This window comes from Hyla sarda, unplaced genomic scaffold (genome assembly GCF_029499605.1).
Source record: "Hyla sarda isolate aHylSar1 unplaced genomic scaffold, aHylSar1.hap1 scaffold_1114, whole genome shotgun sequence".
Taxonomy (NCBI): domain Eukaryota; kingdom Metazoa; phylum Chordata; class Amphibia; order Anura; family Hylidae; genus Hyla; species Hyla sarda.
The window spans coordinates 38,803-60,976 of NW_026607735.1; the positions used below are offsets into that span (position 1 = coordinate 38,803).

The 22,174-nt window shown below is 45.5% G+C and overlaps 7 non-coding genes and 1 pseudogene across 7 annotated transcripts; all 8 read right to left on the reverse strand.

The window, feature by feature from the left end:
• Positions 1–598: 598 nt before the first annotated feature.
• On the reverse strand, positions 599–789 carry LOC130301223 (U2 spliceosomal RNA). Its single transcript, XR_008851900.1, has one exon. It is a non-coding gene; the product is annotated as a U2 spliceosomal RNA (small nuclear RNA).
• Positions 790–2,880: 2,091 nt separating this feature from the next.
• Positions 2,881–3,071, reverse strand: LOC130301224 (U2 spliceosomal RNA). The gene has a single exon (XR_008851901.1). It is a non-coding gene; the product is annotated as a U2 spliceosomal RNA (small nuclear RNA).
• Positions 3,072–5,157: 2,086 nt separating this feature from the next.
• LOC130301225 (U2 spliceosomal RNA) lies at positions 5,158–5,348 on the reverse strand. Its single transcript, XR_008851902.1, has one exon. It is a non-coding gene; the product is annotated as a U2 spliceosomal RNA (small nuclear RNA).
• A 2,095-nt stretch (positions 5,349–7,443) lies between these two features.
• Positions 7,444–7,634, reverse strand: LOC130301226 (U2 spliceosomal RNA). The gene has a single exon (XR_008851903.1). It is a non-coding gene; the product is annotated as a U2 spliceosomal RNA (small nuclear RNA).
• Positions 7,635–9,723: 2,089 nt separating this feature from the next.
• Positions 9,724–9,914, reverse strand: LOC130301227 (U2 spliceosomal RNA). Its single transcript, XR_008851905.1, has one exon. It is a non-coding gene; the product is annotated as a U2 spliceosomal RNA (small nuclear RNA).
• Positions 9,915–12,005: 2,091 nt separating this feature from the next.
• On the reverse strand, positions 12,006–12,196 carry LOC130301228 (U2 spliceosomal RNA). Its single transcript, XR_008851906.1, has one exon. It is a non-coding gene; the product is annotated as a U2 spliceosomal RNA (small nuclear RNA).
• A 2,089-nt stretch (positions 12,197–14,285) lies between these two features.
• Positions 14,286–14,476, reverse strand: LOC130301229 (U2 spliceosomal RNA). The gene has a single exon (XR_008851907.1). It is a non-coding gene; the product is annotated as a U2 spliceosomal RNA (small nuclear RNA).
• Positions 14,477–16,559: 2,083 nt separating this feature from the next.
• LOC130301257 (U2 spliceosomal RNA) lies at positions 16,560–16,739 on the reverse strand (annotated as a pseudogene).
• Positions 16,740–22,174: the final 5,435 nt, after the last annotated feature.

A 22,174-nucleotide genomic window follows, 5' to 3' on the forward strand; every position in this document is an offset into this window, starting at 1 on the left:
CTGATGACCAATCCATTAGTGCAATGGATGGCTGGAAGCATTTGTCTTTGCCTTTGCAATACCACAGAAGCAATGCATGGTCAATGTACAGCAATGACACACCTGTGTGAACAGCCAGGAGACCCCCCCATGTTATGTTACATAGTTACATAGTTAGTACGGTCGAAAAAAGACATATGTCCATCAAGTTCAACCAGGGAATTAAGGGGTAGGGGTGTGGCGCGATATTGGGGAAGGGATGAGATTTTATATTTCTTCATAAGCATTAATCTTATTTTGTCAATTAGGAACATTCAGCACCCACCCGCTATCAAGGCAGCTGCCTATCATGTCATGCCCTACCTGCACAGGTGTGCTGGCTACTCAAATGATCCAATTAAGGAGGCCATTTAGTCAGCAGCAGCAGAAGTCCTGTGCCTGGACGCTCCAACAGCGGCCAGACACAAGCAGAAGCAGCAGAAGCAGCAGCAGCACCACCTTTTGTTTTTTGGCTGCAGCAGCAGCAGCAGCAGCAGCAAGGCCCACAGGGCTGGCTAGCTGGCTAGCCAGCAAGCAGGTAGCAATGAAAGTAGGAATCTTTCTTTTTAACCCTGTAAGGGGGTGGTGCACTGTACCCGAAGATACTGCCATATCGGGTCAATGCATAGGGCGACGGAAGCAAGCTTCGAAATCGGCCCCCGTTCTCAAAAATCCATTTAATATATGGTCCCCAGATAGGGGACGTATCAGATATTAAACTGATAAGAACAGATACTACACTTGATCTTAGCCAAAAGGCCGAGAAGCGATAACCGTGAAAGGGGCGGGCCCAACAAGGTCCCCTTCATGGGCACTATCACTGCTTGCTGTCAGGGAGGCTGCCAGACAATTTTCCATGCACACTCTGGGCTGGGGGGCAGTCAACCACCAGTACACACAGCAGAACCTAAACCCATACCATTATTGCTAAGCAGCAAGACAGGGGCCCATTGCACTCCCACGGGGCCTTTTTAAATGCAATCCATAACCCGGATTTGCCAGGAACCCTTCTTACTCCTCCTACTTGCATGTGACACTGGGCTTAGGATCTGCATAGGAAACACACACACAAGCACACACCTACCTTTGTTGCCTGCAGATGCCTCCTTGGCTGTCCCCAAACGGTATCAAACCAACACCCACGGGAAGCTGTAAGCATAGAGGACATGCCTGCACCCCATTGGACTTACCTGTGTGGGTTAAATCCGGGTTATTTGACAACCTATGGCGGTGATGGTTCTGCTCAGGCAGAGCAGTGCTGATGCTCCTCATAAAGCTGTCGCTGCTGTGAAGGTTCTAGGTGACATCACAATCCCTATGGTTACATACACAACAAAGCTGGGTTGTTGTTGTTTACACTCTGCAAGGCCTGTGGAAGTGAGTGACATCATAGCACTGTAGTTCTGAGGGTTCTAGATGGATGCAACAATCTCCTGTTGCTTCTATGAAGGCCATAATAGACGACATCACCAAACAGCTCCATAGTCACATACACAGCAAAGGAGAGATGTTGTTTACACCTAGTGATGTCAGTGGTATTGAGTGACATCACAGCACAGTGCTAAGGCTCCTGGGCCTGGACACAGCAGCGGCTGCAATATCTCAACGGAGAATACGTTTATATATATGTGTGTGTGTGCGCGTATATATATATATATATATATATATATATATATATATATATATATATTTCTCCGCCGAAATCACTTTTAAACCCATTTCCACCTTTTTTTCCCTTCTCTTCCTCTTACTTTTTTTTCACGTTTTTTTACGTTTTTCTCCTTTTCGCCTCTTTTCTGGGCGTATTATTCTTCTTTTTCTTCTTTTTTTTCGTCTAATGCATACCCCATCAGTGCAGCAATGCTTATTCAATACCGCCAGCAGATGGAGACACTGGGGGATAATTTTCTAAGGATTTATACTGATTTTTCCTGTCTGAATTTGTCGCACAGAAAGTTGCAGGCCAAATATGTGTGACATTTCTGCGACTTTAGCTTCTAGAGCATTTTTACAACATTATACATAGGTGCTGAATACATAAAAAGCGACTGTTCAGCGACAGACAAGTCGCATCGGCTGAAAGTAGGCCAGAATGTCAGTCCATGTTGGAGCAGGTTTAGATACAGTCTAAAGCATAGATCTCAAAGTCTGTGCACAGAATTTAGCAAGGGCCTCGCACCTTCTGATGCATCAGGTAGGTGCACTATAGCATAGCCTAACCCTCTGTACTTTGGTCTATATTGATGCGGGACATAGACAGCCAGCTGATGACCAATCCATTAGTGCAATGGATGGCTGGAAGCATTTGTCTTTGCCTTTGCAATACCACAGAAGCAATGCATGGTCAATGTACAGCAATGACACACCTGTGTGAACAGCCAGGAGACCCCCCCATGTTATGTTACATAGTTACATAGTTAGTACGGTCGAAAAAAGACATATGTCCATCAAGTTCAACCAGGGAATTAAGGGGTAGGGGTGTGGCGCGATATTGGGGAAGGGATGAGATTTTATATTTCTTCATAAGCATTAATCTTATTTTGTCAATTAGGAACATTCAGCACCCACCCGCTATCAAGGCAGCTGCCTATCATGTCATGCCCTACCTGCACAGGTGTGCTGGCTACTCAAATGATCCAATTAAGGAGGCCATTTAGTCAGCAGCAGCAGAAGTCCTGTGCCTGGACGCTCCAACAGCGGCCAGACACAAGCAGAAGCAGCAGAAGCAGCAGCAGCACCACCTTTTGTTTTTTGGCTGCAGCAGCAGCAGCAGCAGCAGCAAGGCCCACAGGGCTGGCTAGCTGGCTAGCCAGCAAGCAGGTAGCAATGAAAGTAGGAATCTTTCTTTTTAACCCTGTAAGGGGGTGGTGCACTGTACCCGAAGATACTGCCATATCGGGTCAATGCATAGGGCGACGGAAGCAAGCTTCGAAATCGGCCCCCGTTCTCAAAAATCCATTTAATATATGGTCCCCAGATAGGGGACGTATCAGATATTAAACTGATAAGAACAGATACTACACTTGATCTTAGCCAAAAGGCCGAGAAGCGATAACCGTGAAAGGGGCGGGCCCAACAAGGTCCCCTTCATGGGCACTATCACTGCTTGCTGTCAGGGAGGCTGCCAGACAATTTTCCATGCACACTCTGGGCTGGGGGGCAGTCAACCACCAGTACACACAGCAGAACCTAAACCCATACCATTATTGCTAAGCAGCAAGACAGGGGCCCATTGCACTCCCACGGGGCCTTTTTAAATGCAATCCATAACCCGGATTTGCCAGGAACCCTTCTTACTCCTCCTACTTGCATGTGACACTGGGCTTAGGATCTGCATAGGAAACACACACACAAGCACACACCTACCTTTGTTGCCTGCAGATGCCTCCTTGGCTGTCCCCAAACGGTATCAAACCAACACCCACGGGAAGCTGTAAGCATAGAGGACATGCCTGCACCCCATTGGACTTACCTGTGTGGGTTAAATCCGGGTTATTTGACAACCTATGGCGGTGATGGTTCTGCTCAGGCAGAGCAGTGCTGATGCTCCTCATAAAGCTGTCGCTGCTGTGAAGGTTCTAGGTGACATCACAATCCCTATGGTTACATACACAACAAAGCTGGGTTGTTGTTGTTTACACTCTGCAAGGCCTGTGGAAGTGAGTGACATCATAGCACTGTAGTTCTGAGGGTTCTAGATGGATGCAACAATCTCCTGTTGCTTCTATGAAGGCCATAATAGACGACATCACCAAACAGCTCCATAGTCACATACACAGCAAAGGAGAGATGTTGTTTACACCTAGTGATGTCAGTGGTATTGAGTGACATCACAGCACAGTGCTAAGGCTCCTGGGCCTGGACACAGCAGCGGCTGCAATATCTCAACGGAGAATACGTTTATATATATGTGTGTGTGTGCGCGTATATTATATATATATATATATATATATATATATATATATATTTCTCCGCCGAAATCACTTTTAAACCCATTTCCACCTTTTTTTCCCTTCTCTTCCTCTTACTTTTTTTTCACGTTTTTTTACGTTTTTCTCCTTTTCGCCTCTTTTCTGGGCGTATTATTCTTCTTTTTCTTCTTTTTTTTCGTCTAATGCATACCCCATCAGTGCAGCAATGCTTATTCAATACCGCCAGCAGATGGAGACACTGGGGGATAATTTTCTAAGGATTTATACTGATTTTTCCTGTCTGAATTTGTCGCACAGAAAGTTGCAGGCCAAATATGTGTGACATTTCTGCGACTTTAGCTTCTAGAGCATTTTTACAACATTATACATAGGTGCTGAATACATAAAAAGCGACTGTTCAGCGACAGACAAGTCGCATCGGCTGAAAGTAGGCCAGAATGTCAGTCCATGTTGGAGCAGGTTTAGATACAGTCTAAAGCATAGATCTCAAAGTCTGTGCACAGAATTTAGCAAGGGCCTCGCACCTTCTGATGCATCAGGTAGGTGCACTATAGCATAGCCTAACCCTCTGTACTTTGGTCTATATTGATGCGGGACATAGACAGCCAGCTGATGACCAATCCATTAGTGCAATGGATGGCTGGAAGCATTTGTCTTTGCCTTTGCAATACCACAGAAGCAATGCATGGTCAATGTACAGCAATGACACACCTGTGTGAACAGCCAGGAGACCCCCCCATGTTATGTTACATAGTTACATAGTTAGTACGGTCGAAAAAAGACATATGTCCATCAAGTTCAACCAGGGAATTAAGGGGTAGGGGTGTGGCGCGATATTGGGGAAGGGATGAGATTTTATATTTCTTCATAAGCATTAATCTTATTTTGTCAATTAGGAACATTCAGCACCCACCCGCTATCAAGGCAGCTGCCTATCATGTCATGCCCTACCTGCACAGGTGTGCTGGCTACTCAAATGATCCAATTAAGGAGGCCATTTAGTCAGCAGCAGCAGAAGTCCTGTGCCTGGACGCTCCAACAGCGGCCAGACACAAGCAGAAGCAGCAGAAGCAGCAGCAGCACCACCTTTTGTTTTTTGGCTGCAGCAGCAGCAGCAGCAGCAGCAAGGCCCACAGGGCTGGCTAGCTGGCTAGCCAGCAAGCAGGTAGCAATGAAAGTAGGAATCTTTCTTTTTAACCCTGTAAGGGGGTGGTGCACTGTACCCGAAGATACTGCCATATCGGGTCAATGCATAGGGCGACGGAAGCAAGCTTCGAAATCGGCCCCCGTTCTCAAAAATCCATTTAATATATGGTCCCCAGATAGGGGACGTATCAGATATTAAACTGATAAGAACAGATACTACACTTGATCTTAGCCAAAAGGCCGAGAAGCGATAACCGTGAAAGGGGCGGGCCCAACAAGGTCCCCTTCATGGGCACTATCACTGCTTGCTGTCAGGGAGGCTGCCAGACAATTTTCCATGCACACTCTGGGCTGGGGGGCAGTCAACCACCAGTACACACAGCAGAACCTAAACCCATACCATTATTGCTAAGCAGCAAGACAGGGGCCCATTGCACTCCCACGGGGCCTTTTTAAATGCAATCCATAACCCGGATTTGCCAGGAACCCTTCTTACTCCTCCTACTTGCATGTGACACTGGGCTTAGGATCTGCATAGGAAACACACACACAAGCACACACCTACCTTTGTTGCCTGCAGATGCCTCCTTGGCTGTCCCCAAACGGTATCAAACCAACACCCACGGGAAGCTGTAAGCATAGAGGACATGCCTGCACCCCATTGGACTTACCTGTGTGGGTTAAATCCGGGTTATTTGACAACCTATGGCGGTGATGGTTCTGCTCAGGCAGAGCAGTGCTGATGCTCCTCATAAAGCTGTCGCTGCTGTGAAGGTTCTAGGTGACATCACAATCCCTATGGTTACATACACAACAAAGCTGGGTTGTTGTTGTTTACACTCTGCAAGGCCTGTGGAAGTGAGTGACATCATAGCACTGTAGTTCTGAGGGTTCTAGATGGATGCAACAATCTCCTGTTGCTTCTATGAAGGCCATAATAGACGACATCACCAAACAGCTCCATAGTCACATACACAGCAAAGGAGAGATGTTGTTTACACCTAGTGATGTCAGTGGTATTGAGTGACATCACAGCACAGTGCTAAGGCTCCTGGGCCTGGACACAGCAGCGGCTGCAATATCTCAACGGAGAATACGTTTATATATATGTGTGTGTGTGCGCGATATATATATATATATATATATATATATATATATATATATATATATATCTCCGCCGAAATCACTTTTAAACCCATTTCCACCTTTTTTTCCCTTCTCTTCCTCTTACTTTTTTTTCACGTTTTTTTACGTTTTTCTCCTTTTCGCCTCTTTTCTGGGCGTATTATTCTTCTTTTTCTTCTTTTTTTTCGTCTAATGCATACCCCATCAGTGCAGCAATGCTTATTCAATACCGCCAGCAGATGGAGACACTGGGGGATAATTTTCTAAGGATTTATACTGATTTTTCCTGTCTGAATTTGTCGCACAGAAAGTTGCAGGCCAAATATGTGTGACATTTCTGCGACTTTAGCTTCTAGAGCATTTTTACAACATTATACATAGGTGCTGAATACATAAAAAGCGACTGTTCAGCGACAGACAAGTCGCATCGGCTGAAAGTAGGCCAGAATGTCAGTCCATGTTGGAGCAGGTTTAGATACAGTCTAAAGCATAGATCTCAAAGTCTGTGCACAGAATTTAGCAAGGGCCTCGCACCTTCTGATGCATCAGGTAGGTGCACTATAGCATAGCCTAACCCTCTGTACTTTGGTCTATATTGATGCGGGACATATAGACAGCCAGCTGATGACCAATCCATTAGTGCAATGGATGGCTGGAAGCATTTGTCTTTGCCTTTGCAATACCACAGAAGCAATGCATGGTCAATGTACAGCAATGACACACCTGTGTGAACAGCCAGGAGACCCCCCCATGTTATGTTACATAGTTACATAGTTAGTACGGTCGAAAAAAGACATATGTCCATCAAGTTCAACCAGGGAATTAAGGGGTAGGGGTGTGGCGCGATATTGGGGAAGGGATGAGATTTTATATTTCTTCATAAGCATTAATCTTATTTTGTCAATTAGGAACATTCAGCACCCACCCGCTATCAAGGCAGCTGCCTATCATGTCATGCCCTACCTGCACAGGTGTGCTGGCTACTCAAATGATCCAATTAAGGAGGCCATTTAGTCAGCAGCAGCAGAAGTCCTGTGCCTGGACGCTCCAACAGCGGCCAGACACAAGCAGAAGCAGCAGAAGCAGCAGCAGCACCACCTTTTGTTTTTTGGCTGCAGCAGCAGCAGCAGCAGCAGCAGCAAGGCCCACAGGGCTGGCTAGCTGGCTAGCCAGCAAGCAGGTAGCAATGAAAGTAGGAATCTTTCTTTTTAACCCTGTAAGGGGGTGGTGCACTGTACCCGAAGATACTGCCATATCGGGTCAATGCATAGGGCGACGGAAGCAAGCTTCGAAATCGGCCCCCGTTCTCAAAAATCCATTTAATATATGGTCCCCAGATAGGGGACGTATCAGATATTAAACTGATAAGAACAGATACTACACTTGATCTTAGCCAAAAGGCCGAGAAGCGATAACCGTGAAAGGGGCGGGCCCAACAAGGTCCCCTTCATGGGCACTATCACTGCTTGCTGTCAGGGAGGCTGCCAGACAATTTTCCATGCACACTCTGGGCTGGGGGGCAGTCAACCACCAGTACACACAGCAGAACCTAAACCCATACCATTATTGCTAAGCAGCAAGACAGGGGCCCATTGCACTCCCACGGGGCCTTTTTAAATGCAATCCATAACCCGGATTTGCCAGGAACCCTTCTTACTCCTCCTACTTGCATGTGACACTGGGCTTAGGATCTGCATAGGAAACACACACACAAGCACACACCTACCTTTGTTGCCTGCAGATGCCTCCTTGGCTGTCCCCAAACGGTATCAAACCAACACCCACGGGAAGCTGTAGGCATAGAGGACATGCCTGCACCCCATTGGACTTACCTGTGTGGGTTAAATCCGGGTTATTTGACAACCTATGGCGGTGATGGTTCTGCTCAGGCAGAGCAGTGCTGATGCTCCTCATAAAGCTGTCGCTGCTGTGAAGGTTCTAGGTGACATCACAATCCCTATGGTTACATACACAACAAAGCTGGGTTGTTGTTGTTTACACTCTGCAAGGCCTGTGGAAGTGAGTGACATCATAGCACTGTAGTTCTGAGGGTTCTAGATGGATGCAACAATCTCCTGTTGCTTCTATGAAGGCCATAATAGACGACATCACCAAACAGCTCCATAGTCACATACACAGCAAAGGAGAGATGTTGTTTACACCTAGTGATGTCAGTGGTATTGAGTGACATCACAGCACAGTGCTAAGGCTCCTGGGCCTGGACACAGCAGCGGCTGCAATATCTCAACGGAGAATACGTTTATATATATGTGTGTGTGTGCGCGTATATATATATATATATATATATATATATATATATATATATATATTTCTCCGCCGAAATCACTTTTAAACCCATTTCCACCTTTTTTTCCCTTCTCTTCCTCTTACTTTTTTTTCACGTTTTTTTACGTTTTTCTCCTTTTCGCCTCTTTTCTGGGCGTATTATTCTTCTTTTTCTTCTTTTTTTTCGTCTAATGCATACCCCATCAGTGCAGCAATGCTTATTCAATACCGCCAGCAGATGGAGACACTGGGGGATAATTTTCTAAGGATTTATACTGATTTTTCCTGTCTGAATTTGTCGCACAGAAAGTTGCAGGCCAAATATGTGTGACATTTCTGCGACTTTAGCTTCTAGAGCATTTTTACAACATTATACATAGGTGCTGAATACATAAAAAGCGACTGTTCAGCGACAGACAAGTCGCATCGGCTGAAAGTAGGCCAGAATGTCAGTCCATGTTGGAGCAGGTTTAGATACAGTCTAAAGCATAGATCTCAAAGTCTGTGCACAGAATTTAGCAAGGGCCTCGCACCTTCTGATGCATCAGGTAGGTGCACTATAGCATAGCCTAACCCTCTGTACTTTGGTCTATATTGATGCGGGACATAGACAGCCAGCTGATGACCAATCCATTAGTGCAATGGATGGCTGGAAGCATTTGTCTTTGCCTTTGCAATACCACAGAAGCAATGCATGGTCAATGTACAGCAATGACACACCTGTGTGAACAGCCAGGAGACCCCCCCATGTTATGTTACATAGTTACATAGTTAGTACGGTCGAAAAAAGACATATGTCCATCAAGTTCAACCAGGGAATTAAGGGGTAGGGGTGTGGCGCGATATTGGGGAAGGGATGAGATTTTATATTTCTTCATAAGCATTAATCTTATTTTGTCAATTAGGAACATTCAGCACCCACCCGCTATCAAGGCAGCTGCCTATCATGTCATGCCCTACCTGCACAGGTGTGCTGGCTACTCAAATGATCCAATTAAGGAGGCCATTTAGTCAGCAGCAGCAGAAGTCCTGTGCCTGGACGCTCCAACAGCGGCCAGACACAAGCAGAAGCAGCAGAAGCAGCAGCAGCACCACCTTTTGTTTTTTGGCTGCAGCAGCAGCAGCAGCAGCAGCAAGGCCCACAGGGCTGGCTAGCTGGCTAGCCAGCAAGCAGGTAGCAATGAAAGTAGGAATCTTTCTTTTTAACCCTGTAAGGGGGTGGTGCACTGTACCCGAAGATACTGCCATATCGGGTCAATGCATAGGGCGACGGAAGCAAGCTTCGAAATCGGCCCCCGTTCTCAAAAATCCATTTAATATATGGTCCCCAGATAGGGGACGTATCAGATATTAAACTGATAAGAACAGATACTACACTTGATCTTAGCCAAAAGGCCGAGAAGCGATAACCGTGAAAGGGGCGGGCCCAACAAGGTCCCCTTCATGGGCACTATCACTGCTTGCTGTCAGGGAGGCTGCCAGACAATTTTCCATGCACACTCTGGGCTGGGGGGCAGTCAACCACCAGTACACACAGCAGAACCTAAACCCATACCATTATTGCTAAGCAGCAAGACAGGGGCCCATTGCACTCCCACGGGGCCTTTTTAAATGCAATCCATAACCCGGATTTGCCAGGAACCCTTCTTACTCCTCCTACTTGCATGTGACACTGGGCTTAGGATCTGCATAGGAAACACACACACAAGCACACACCTACCTTTGTTGCCTGCAGATGCCTCCTTGGCTGTCCCCAAACGGTATCAAACCAACACCCACGGGAAGCTGTAAGCATAGAGGACATGCCTGCACCCCATTGGACTTACCTGTGTGGGTTAAATCCGGGTTATTTGACAACCTATGGCGGTGATGGTTCTGCTCAGGCAGAGCAGTGCTGATGCTCCTCATAAAGCTGTCGCTGCTGTGAAGGTTCTAGGTGACATCACAATCCCTATGGTTACATACACAACAAAGCTGGGTTGTTGTTGTTTACACTCTGCAAGGCCTGTGGAAGTGAGTGACATCATAGCACTGTAGTTCTGAGGGTTCTAGATGGATGCAACAATCTCCTGTTGCTTCTATGAAGGCCATAATAGACGACATCACCAAACAGCTCCATAGTCACATACACAGCAAAGGAGAGATGTTGTTTACACCTAGTGATGTCAGTGGTATTGAGTGACATCACAGCACAGTGCTAAGGCTCCTGGGCCTGGACACAGCAGCGGCTGCAATATCTCAACGGAGAATACGTTTATATATATGTGTGTGTGTGCGCGTATATATATATATATATATATATATATATATATATATATATATATTCTCCGCCGAAATCACTTTTAAACCCATTTCCACCTTTTTTTCCCTTCTCTTCCTCTTACTTTTTTTTCACGTTTTTTTACGTTTTTCTCCTTTTCGCCTCTTTTCTGGGCGTATTATTCTTCTTTTTCTTCTTTTTTTTCGTCTAATGCATACCCCATCAGTGCAGCAATGCTTATTCAATACCGCCAGCAGATGGAGACACTGGGGGATAATTTTCTAAGGATTTATACTGATTTTTCCTGTCTGAATTTGTCGCACAGAAAGTTGCAGGCCAAATATGTGTGACATTTCTGCGACTTTAGCTTCTAGAGCATTTTTACAACATTATACATAGGTGCTGAATACATAAAAAGCGACTGTTCAGCGACAGACAAGTCGCATCGGCTGAAAGTAGGCCAGAATGTCAGTCCATGTTGGAGCAGGTTTAGATACAGTCTAAAGCATAGATCTCAAAGTCTGTGCACAGAATTTAGCAAGGGCCTCGCACCTTCTGATGCATCAGGTAGGTGCACTATAGCATAGCCTAACCCTCTGTACTTTGGTCTATATTGATGCGGGACATAGACAGCCAGCTGATGACCAATCCATTAGTGCAATGGATGGCTGGAAGCATTTGTCTTTGCCTTTGCAATACCACAGAAGCAATGCATGGTCAATGTACAGCAATGACACACCTGTGTGAACAGCCAGGAGACCCCCCCATGTTATGTTACATAGTTACATAGTTAGTACGGTCGAAAAAAGACATATGTCCATCAAGTTCAACCAGGGAATTAAGGGGTAGGGGTGTGGCGCGATATTGGGGAAGGGATGAGATTTTATATTTCTTCATAAGCATTAATCTTATTTTGTCAATTAGGAACATTCAGCACCCACCCGCTATCAAGGCAGCTGCCTATCATGTCATGCCCTACCTGCACAGGTGTGCTGGCTACTCAAATGATCCAATTAAGGAGGCCATTTAGTCAGCAGCAGCAGAAGTCCTGTGCCTGGACGCTCCAACAGCGGCCAGACACAAGCAGAAGCAGCAGAAGCAGCAGCAGCACCACCTTTTGTTTTTTGGCTGCAGCAGCAGCAGCAGCAGCAGCAGCAAGGCCCACAGGGCTGGCTAGCTGGCTAGCCAGCAAGCAGGTAGCAATGAAAGTAGGAATCTTTCTTTTTAACCCTGTAAGGGGGTGGTGCACTGTACCCGAAGATACTGCCATATCGGGTCAATGCATAGGGCGACGGAAGCAAGCTTCGAAATCGGCCCCCGTTCTCAAAAATCCATTTAATATATGGTCCCCAGATAGGGGACGTATCAGATATTAAACTGATAAGAACAGATACTACACTTGATCTTAGCCAAAAGGCCGAGAAGCGATAACCGTGAAAGGGGCGGGCCCAACAAGGTCCCCTTCATGGGCACTATCACTGCTTGCTGTCAGGGAGGCTGCCAGACAATTTTCCATGCACACTCTGGGCTGGGGGGCAGTCAACCACCAGTACACACAGCAGAACCTAAACCCATACCATTATTGCTAAGCAGCAAGACAGGGGCCCATTGCACTCCCACGGGGCCTTTTTAAATGCAATCCATAACCCGGATTTGCCAGGAACCCTTCTTACTCCTCCTACTTGCATGTGACACTGGGCTTAGGATCTGCATAGGAAACACACACACAAGCACACACCTACCTTTGTTGCCTGCAGATGCCTCCTTGGCTGTCCCCAAACGGTATCAAACCAACACCCACGGGAAGCTGTAGGCATAGAGGACATGCCTGCACCCCATTGGACTTACCTGTGTGGGTTAAATCCGGGTTATTTGACAACCTATGGCGGTGATGGTTCTGCTCAGGCAGAGCAGTGCTGATGCTCCTCATAAAGCTGTCGCTGCTGTGAAGGTTCTAGGTGACATCACAATCCCTATGGTTACATACACAACAAAGCTGGGTTGTTGTTGTTTACACTCTGCAAGGCCTGTGGAAGTGAGTGACATCATAGCACTGTAGTTCTGAGGGTTCTAGATGGATGCAACAATCTCCTGTTGCTTCTATGAAGGCCATAATAGACGACATCACCAAACAGCTCCATAGTCACATACACAGCAAAGGAGAGATGTTGTTTACACCTAGTGATGTCAGTGGTATTGAGTGACATCACAGCACAGTGCTAAGGCTCCTGGGCCTGGACACAGCAGCGGCTGCAATATCTCAACGGAGAATACGTTTATATATATGTGTGTGTGTGCGCGTATATATATATATATATATATATATATATATATATATATATATTCTCCGCCGAAATCACTTTTAAACCCATTTCCACCTTTTTTTCCCTTCTCTTCCTCTTACTTTTTTTTCAAGTTTTTTTACGTTTTTCTCCTTTTCGCCTCTTTTCTGGGCGTATTATTCTTCTTTTTCTTCTTTTTTTTCGTCTAATGCATACCCCATCAGTGCAGCAATGCTTATTCAATACCGCCAGCAGATGGAGACACTGGGGGATAATTTTCTAAGGATTTATACTGATTTTTCCTGTCTGAATTTGTCGCACAGAAAGTTGCAGGCCAAATATGTGTGACATTTCTGCGACTTTAGCTTCTAGAGCATTTTTACAACATTATACATAGGTGCTGAATACATAAAAAGCGACTGTTCAGCGACAGACAAGTCGCATCGGCTGAAAGTAGGCCAGAATGTCAGTCCATGTTGGAGCAGGTTTAGATACAGTCTAAAGCATAGATCTCAAAGTCTGTGCACAGAATTTAGCAAGGGCCTCGCACCTTCTGATGCATCAGGTAGGTGCACTATAGCATAGCCTAACCCTCTGTACTTTGGTCTATATTGATGCGGGACATAGACAGCCAGCTGATGACCAATCCATTAGTGCAATGGATGGCTGGAAGCATTTGTCTTTGCCTTTGCAATACCACAGAAGCAATGCATGGTCAATGTACAGCAATGACACACCTGTGTGAACAGCCAGGAGACCCCCCCATGTTATGTTACATAGTTACATAGTTAGTACGGTCGAAAAAAGACATATGTCCATCAAGTTCAACCAGGGAATTAAGGGGTAGGGGTGTGGCGCGATATTGGGGAAGGGATGAGATTTTATATTTCTTCATAAGCATTAATCTTATTTTGTCAATTAGGAACATTCAGCACCCACCCGCTATCAAGGCAGCTGCCTATCATGTCATGCCCTACCTGCACAGGTGTGCTGGCTACTCAAATGATCCAATTAAGGAGGCCATTTAGTCAGCAGCAGCAGAAGTCCTGTGCCTGGACGCTCCAACAGCGGCCAGACACAAGCAGAAGCAGCAGAAGCAGCAGCAGCACCACCTTTTGTTTTTTGGCTGCAGCAGCAGCAGCAGCAGCAGCAGCAAGGCCCACAGGGCTGGCTAGCTGGCTAGCCAGCAAGCAGGTAGCAATGAAAGTAGGAATCTTTCTTTTTAACCCTGTAAGGGGGTGGTGCACTGTACCCGAAGATACTGCCATATCGGGTCAATGCATAGGGCGACGGAAGCAAGCTTCGAAATCGGCCCCCGTTCTCAAAAATCCATTTAATATATGGTCCCCAGATAGGGGACGTATCAGATATTAAACTGATAAGAACAGATACTACACTTGATCTTAGCCAAAAGGCCGAGAAGCGATAACCGTGAAAGGGGCGGGCCCAACAAGGTCCCCTTCATGGGCACTATCACTGCTTGCTGTCAGGGAGGCTGCCAGACAATTTTCCATGCACACTCTGGGCTGGGGGGCAGTCAACCACCAGTACACACAGCAGAACCTAAACCCATACCATTATTGCTAAGCAGCAAGACAGGGGCCCATTGCACTCCCACGGGGCCTTTTTAAATGCAATCCATAACCCGGATTTGCCAGGAACCCTTCTTACTCCTCCTACTTGCATGTGACACTGGGCTTAGGATCTGCATAGGAAACACACACACAAGCACACACCTACCTTTGTTGCCTGCAGATGCCTCCTTGGCTGTCCCCAAACGGTATCAAACCAACACCCACGGGAAGCTGTAAGCATAGAGGACATGCCTGCACCCCATTGGACTTACCTGTGTGGGTTAAATCCGGGTTATTTGACAACCTATGGCGGTGATGGTTCTGCTCAGGCAGAGCAGTGCTGATGCTCCTCATAAAGCTGTCGCTGCTGTGAAGGTTCTAGGTGACATCACAATCCCTATGGTTACATACACAACAAAGCTGGGTTGTTGTTGTTTACACTCTGCAAGGCCTGTGGAAGTGAGTGACATCATAGCACTGTAGTTCTGAGGGTTCTAGATGGATGCAACAATCTCCTGTTGCTTCTATGAAGGCCATAATAGACGACATCACCAAACAGCTCCATAGTCACATACACAGCAAAGGAGAGATGTTGTTTACACCTAGTGATGTCAGTGGTATTGAGTGACATCACAGCACAGTGCTAAGGCTCCTGGGCCTGGACACAGCAGCGGCTGCAATATCTCAACGGAGAATACGTTTATATATATGTGTGTGTGTGCGCGTATATATATATATATATATATATATATATATATATATATATATATTTCTCCGCCGAAATCACTTTTAAACCCATTTCCACCTTTTTTTCCCTTCTCTTCCTCTTACTTTTTTTTCACGTTTTTTTACGTTTTTCTCCTTTTCGCCTCTTTTCTGGGCGTATTATTCTTCTTTTTCTTCTTTTTTTTCGTCTAATGCATACCCCATCAGTGCAGCAATGCTTATTCAATACCGCCAGCAGATGGAGACACTGGGGGATAATTTTCTAAGGATTTATACTGATTTTTCCTGTCTGAATTTGTCGCACAGAAAGTTGCAGGCCAAATATGTGTGACATTTCTGCGACTTTAGCTTCTAGAGCATTTTTACAACATTATACATAGGTGCTGAATACATAAAAAGCGACTGTTCAGCGACAGACAAGTCGCATCGGCTGAAAGTAGGCCAGAATGTCAGTCCATGTTGGAGCAGGTTTAGATACAGTCTAAAGCATAGATCTCAAAGTCTGTGCACAGAATTTAGCAAGGGCCTCGCACCTTCTGATGCATCAGGTAGGTGCACTATAGCATAGCCTAACCCTCTGTACTTTGGTCTATATTGATGCGGGACATAGACAGCCAGCTGATGACCAATCCATTAGTGCAATGGATGGCTGGAAGCATTTGTCTTTGCCTTTGCAATACCACAGAAGCAATGCATGGTCAATGTACAGCAATGACACACCTGTGTGAACAGCCAGGAGACCCCCCCATGTTATGTTACATAGTTACATAGTTAATACGGTCGAAAAAAGACATATGTCCATCAAGTTCAACCAGGGAATTAAGGGGTAGGGGTGTGGCGCGATATTGGGGAAGGGATGAGATTTTATATTTCTTCATAAGCATTAATCTTATTTTGTCAATTAGGAACATTCAGCACCCACCCGCTATCAAGGCAGCTGCCTATCATTTCATGCCCTACCTGCACAGGTGTGCTGGCTACTCAAATGATCCAATTAAGGAGGCCATTTAGTCAGCAGCAGCAGAAGTCCTGTGCCTGGACGCTCCAACAGCGGCCAGACACAAGCAGAAGCAGCAGAAGCAGCAGCAGCACCACCTTTTGTTTTTTGGCTGCAGCAGCAGCAGCAGCAAGGCCCACAGGGCTGGCTAGCTGGCTAGCCAGCAAGCAGGTAGCAATGAAAGTAGGAATCTTTCTTTTTAACCCTGTAAGGGGGTGGTGCACTGTACCCGAAGATACTGCCATATCGGGTCAATGCATAGGGCGACGGAAGCAAGCTTCGAAATCGGCCCCCGTTCTCAAAAATCCATTTAATATATGGTCCCCAGATAGGGGACGTATCAGATATTAAACTGATAAGAACAGATTTTTTTTTTTTTTATTGAAAAGGAAATATACAATACATAACCAAGTAAATCATTCAAAAAATTACATATTCATCTGAAAACACATGAATAACACATATTTGACATATACAATATATACAGGAAGCATGTCTTTACATGTACATATAACAAAAAGCTTTCCCTTCATGACTTTCCCTCAGAAAAAATAAATTGCAGCGGATTCTGTCCCTCCAACTGTCCCTTCATATCAGGATATAATCTGTAAGAAAAGAAAAAGAAAGACAAATAAGAATACACTCATAACCAGTGCTTCCATTTTTTGTGTTTCCAGATCCCCTCTGCATCATCAGAACCATAGTTTTTCCTATCACATAATACGTAAAGGTAAATTTTACCACGGATCATGCCCAGACACTCCTTCACACTTACTTCAGTTTGATTGAAAATCCTAATATTCCTTACATCCCACAGAACCTCTTTTACACAATTTACTATGAACCATAACACTCTTGCCTTCTCTCTCTCCACTGCACACAAACCAAACATCATCATATTAAAGGATAAGATTTCAATTCCAGTAACATTTTTAATTAGACAAGACATTCTTCTCCACACAGACTTCGCATAACCACACTCCCAAAACACATGTACATAATTCTCACATCCACCGCAACCATCCCTGGGACACACTTCACTGTCTACCAATCTCCTTCTCCTCTGAAATTCCCTTGTTGGCAGACACCCATGAGCTAACATCCAAGACAAGTCCTTTTGTTTATTTGTCAGTTCCTTGTGACTGACATTTTTCCACACTACCTTACAATCCTTCTCAGACAGACCTCCCACACATTCCACTGTTTCTCTCTGCTCCAACACTTTCATCACCTTCTTACTATCATTCCATTCAGTCACACATTCCAGATTATTTTTCCTGACACACCGCCCTATTCTCTGATAGAACCAAGGAACCTCAAAACTTACAGGTACCCTTAAGTCCCTTTCCATTAGCTTATATTTCAACAACACATTACCAGCCAAATACCTTACCATGCACCCAAACACACATTCCTTCTTACTTACAGCGAGACAAAAACTGACATACTTCACAGCCAGGAACACTTCCACATTCATCATTCCTTTCCCACCATGCATTCTGCTTTTCACCACCTTCCCACGACTCAATTTCTCCATCCTTGAATTCCATAAGAAAACAAAGATCTGCCTGATAATTCTTGCCAGACACCTATCCGGTGGAGGAAACACATAATTAACATAAAGCAAAATAGGAATTATAACAGCTTTAATAACCAGAATCCTTCCCTCAATCGATAAAGTCCTTAAAGACCAGAAGTTTATTTTATTCCCCACCCTCCCCAAAACCCTCTCCCAACTTTCTTTCCCGTACAAATCATTATCAAACACCACCCCAAGCACTTCCACACCCCCCTCTCTCACAGGCCACTCGCACAACCCACTCTCTCCCCACCCCTCAAAAAATTTACAACCACTCTTCCCAACATTAAGCTTAAACCCACTCATTAAACAGAAACACTCAATCAATAACTTAGCACGCCTTACCCCTGCCATTGACTTACATACAACAGTAACATCATCCATGTAACCAATCACTCGCATATCCTTCCCATGACTACCAGGTATTTCTATACCCCGCATCACCTTATCTCTCCTAATCATCCCCAACAAAGGCTCAATCATACAAATAAAAAGAATTGGCGACAGGGGACACCCCTGCCGCACTCCAGATTTTATACTCACCTCCCTACTCAGAAAACCATTGACCTGAATCTTACTATAAATGTCCCTATACAAACATTCAATCCACTTCACCATTCTGTCCGGCACATTCATCCTCCTCAAAACCCTAAACAATAAATCATGCACCACCCTATCATACGCTTTTTCAAAATCCACCGTAACAACAGCCACACCTTGCTTCCTAGTTTTACAGTCCCACAATACATCCCTCAGACCTAACAGACATTCAGAAATCCTACGATCAGGCACTGCACACATTTGCTCCTCACCTACCATACAATCAATCACATCCTTTAACCTATTCGCAATAACTTTAGCAATAATTTTGTAATCACAATTCAAGAGCGCTATAGGCCTCCAATTTTTAAGATCCCTCTTATCCCCTTTTTTAAACAATAACACAGTCACACTCTCACTCATACTTTTAGATAACTTCCCTCTCCTAAGTACTTCCTTACACACCTCCCATACATAATCCCCTAACATATCCCAAAACACAAGATAAAATTCCACAGGCAAACCATCACTCCCTGCCACCTTTCCTTTCTTCATCCCATTCATAACATCCTCCACCTCACTCTTCCTCACATCCTCTTCCATAAAGAACCCATCAATTTCATCCAAACGCTTATCCACATATCCCAAACATTCCTCCTCTAGAGTCACGTCCCGCTCCTTCTCCGTGAATAAATCAGAATAAAACTTCCACACTTCCTCTAACACCTCATCCTTACCAAAGACCTCTACCCCATCATTCTTAAAAACACTCATCATCTCAGTTTTTTTACTGAATGCCTTTTTAAAGAAAAATTTGCTACATTTCTCATCCTTCTCTTTCACTTCAACCCTAGCCTGTGCAATAATCTTCCTTCCATTCCTCTCCAGACACTCATTCACACTTCCACGAGCTTCCTCAATCTCCTTCTCAACACTCATTCCCAAACGCCTCAATTCATACAAATACTCTAACCTTCTTTGCCATCTCTCATACTCTTCTCTATCTTTCCTCCCTTTCTCACACCCTTTTTTAATAAAAAACCTTTTAGTCTCTAACTTCACCCACTCCCACCACTCAACCACACTATAAAATGCATCCTTCCTCAACACCCATCCATCAAAACGCTCCCTATATTCTTGTAATACACATTCATTATCCAATAAAGACACATTCAACTTCCAAACACCCTTTCCATACTCACTTACACCACCACCTTTTACCACACACTCAATCCAGGCATGATCCGTGAACGGTAACCTCCTCCGTCTGAAATTAGAAACAGACATTAGTTTTGAGACAAAAATGAAATCAATTCGCGAACTTGTATTGTTAGAAAAATATGTATAACCGATAGTACCATCATTATGGGCAACAAAGGAATCCTTTAACCCAAATAAATTTACAATCTCTTTAAGCTGCTTACTAGTACTGTCTAAACCAGACCCACCACCCACCGTAGTACTACTCCTATCCCCCTCTGTTATTATACAATTGAAATCCCCTATAAGGAACACATCATCCCTCCCACTCAAAAAGAAATATAATTTCTCAAACACCTCCCCTCTTTCCTTCCTCCCAGTTGGAGCATAAACATTAATTACTTTATATGTGAAACCCCTGAAAATAAAATGCACTAATAATACCCTACCCGGAACAATATGGACAACTTTTTTAACAACAAACTCATTACTTTTGAACAAAATCCCCACCCCCGAATTACGTTCCATTGAACCAGACCATACCGATTGCCCATAAGGCCAGGAGATATTTGGCTCCCCATCCAAGCAGCACTCCTGGAGACCTAAAACATCAAAAGAATATCCAGAAAGTAAATCAAAAATGGCGGCTCTCCTTTCTAAAGATCTAATACTGCGGACATTTAGAGAACCAATTGTTAAACTCATTCAAACATTTGAAGGAAAAAAAGGAAATACAAAATCAAGCATTATCAAAAGGAGGCCTAGCCTTTCCCCGACCTCTACCCTTATTTTTTGCCTCCCCTTCCTTAAACTTAAGAGTCTTTGTCAATTTTTTGACTGAACATTCCTCCAAATAACCTGTGCCCAGGGAGGATAAAGAGGAGTCAGAATCAATCTGACATGACGACCCTCCACCTGCCTCCTCCCTTCCCGGGCTAGGAAAGTCCTCAATCCTTTGACTCTGAGGAGTCGGACAGTCATCCTCCGATTCTTCCACCGGCATCTTTCTCTTCAAGGATTCTTTGTCCACAGTCATCTCCTCTGGGGGATCAGAGGCCTCCGAAACAGATGCCCCTGAAACAGACTCCGCCTTCTCCCCCTCTGCCACCAAAGCATCCGGAACAGACCTAGAAATGGAAGGAAAAACAGGGGCAGACTCTGCTTCACTGGTCAGCACGCTAACCTCTGCATCGCCTGCCCTGGCAGCATTGGAGTCCTCAGGAACTGTCCCACCTCGAAGAGCCATTGCATATGATCGGGGTGCCCCGGACTGGTAAGTGGGGCAACTCCTAGCCAGGTGATCCGAAGAACCACAGAAATGACACTTGCGTTTCTCGGGACAGTCTGCAGTGCGGTGATCAGGCTTGTGGCAGTTCCTGCAAACTTGCCCGGTTGTACAGTTCTCTCTGGTATGACCAAAGCAAAAACAGTCCCGGCAAAAACTTGGCATCCCCGGGTAGTGCAGAAACCCCCTGTTGTTCCCTATCGCAAAGTTCTGCGGGGGGTGACAAAAACCTTCAGCACCACCCTCGGGGGCAGGCCTAAACTCCACCCAAAAACGTCTCATGCCTGTGAAAGTCCCCAGGATGTTATTTTTCCTCTCCGCACCAGAAACAGACACACAATACCTTCTTAGAAAGGTCTGGATCTCCTCATCCCGCACAAAAGGGTTGTACATATGCACTACCACTGGAACTTTCTTAGGCCGAGCCTCGCAGGAAATGAATCGGATCCCTTGTAGGTCAGGGTGAAAAGCATTCTCCTTACTCCGGTAGAGACAGGTACGGAGATCATCCAGGTTGTAGAAGGTCACGTCAAAGAATCCTTGGCTGGGAAAGACCTGGACACAGAAGATGGAAGCATGCGGCATCCTCAGCACTCCCTCCACGACCTTCTGCTGGACATGCAAAATCCCGTAGGCACTCCTCTTTTCCTCCTCGATAAACAGCCGTACTGTATTAGGAGCGTTCGGCGCATTAGCCATCCTCTCCGGCAGACCCGTCCTCCGATGATCACCTTCCCGTTATCCTGGGACTAAGCCCTCTCCCCAATAGCAGCAGGTGGGTGAAGCCCAGGCAATAAACCTGGGCGATCCCACAAGGCCGAGGAGAGGGGTACCCGAATACCTTAGGGCAAGACACTTGATCTTAGCCAAAAGGCCGAGAAGCGATAACCGTGAAAGGGGCGGGCCCAACAAGGTCCCCTTCATGGGCACTATCACTGCTTGCTGTCAGGGAGGCTGCCAGACAATTTTCCATGCACACTCTGGGCTGGGGGGCAGTCAACCACCAGTACACACAGCAGAACCTAAACCCATACCATTATTGCTAAGCAGCAAGACAGGGGCCCATTGCACTCCCACGGGGCCTTTTTAAATGCAATCCATAACCCGGATTTGCCAGGAACCCTTCTTACTCCTCCTACTTGCATGTGACACTGGGCTTAGGATCTGCATAGGAAACACACACACAAGCACACACCTACCTTTGTTGCCTGCAGATGCCTCCTT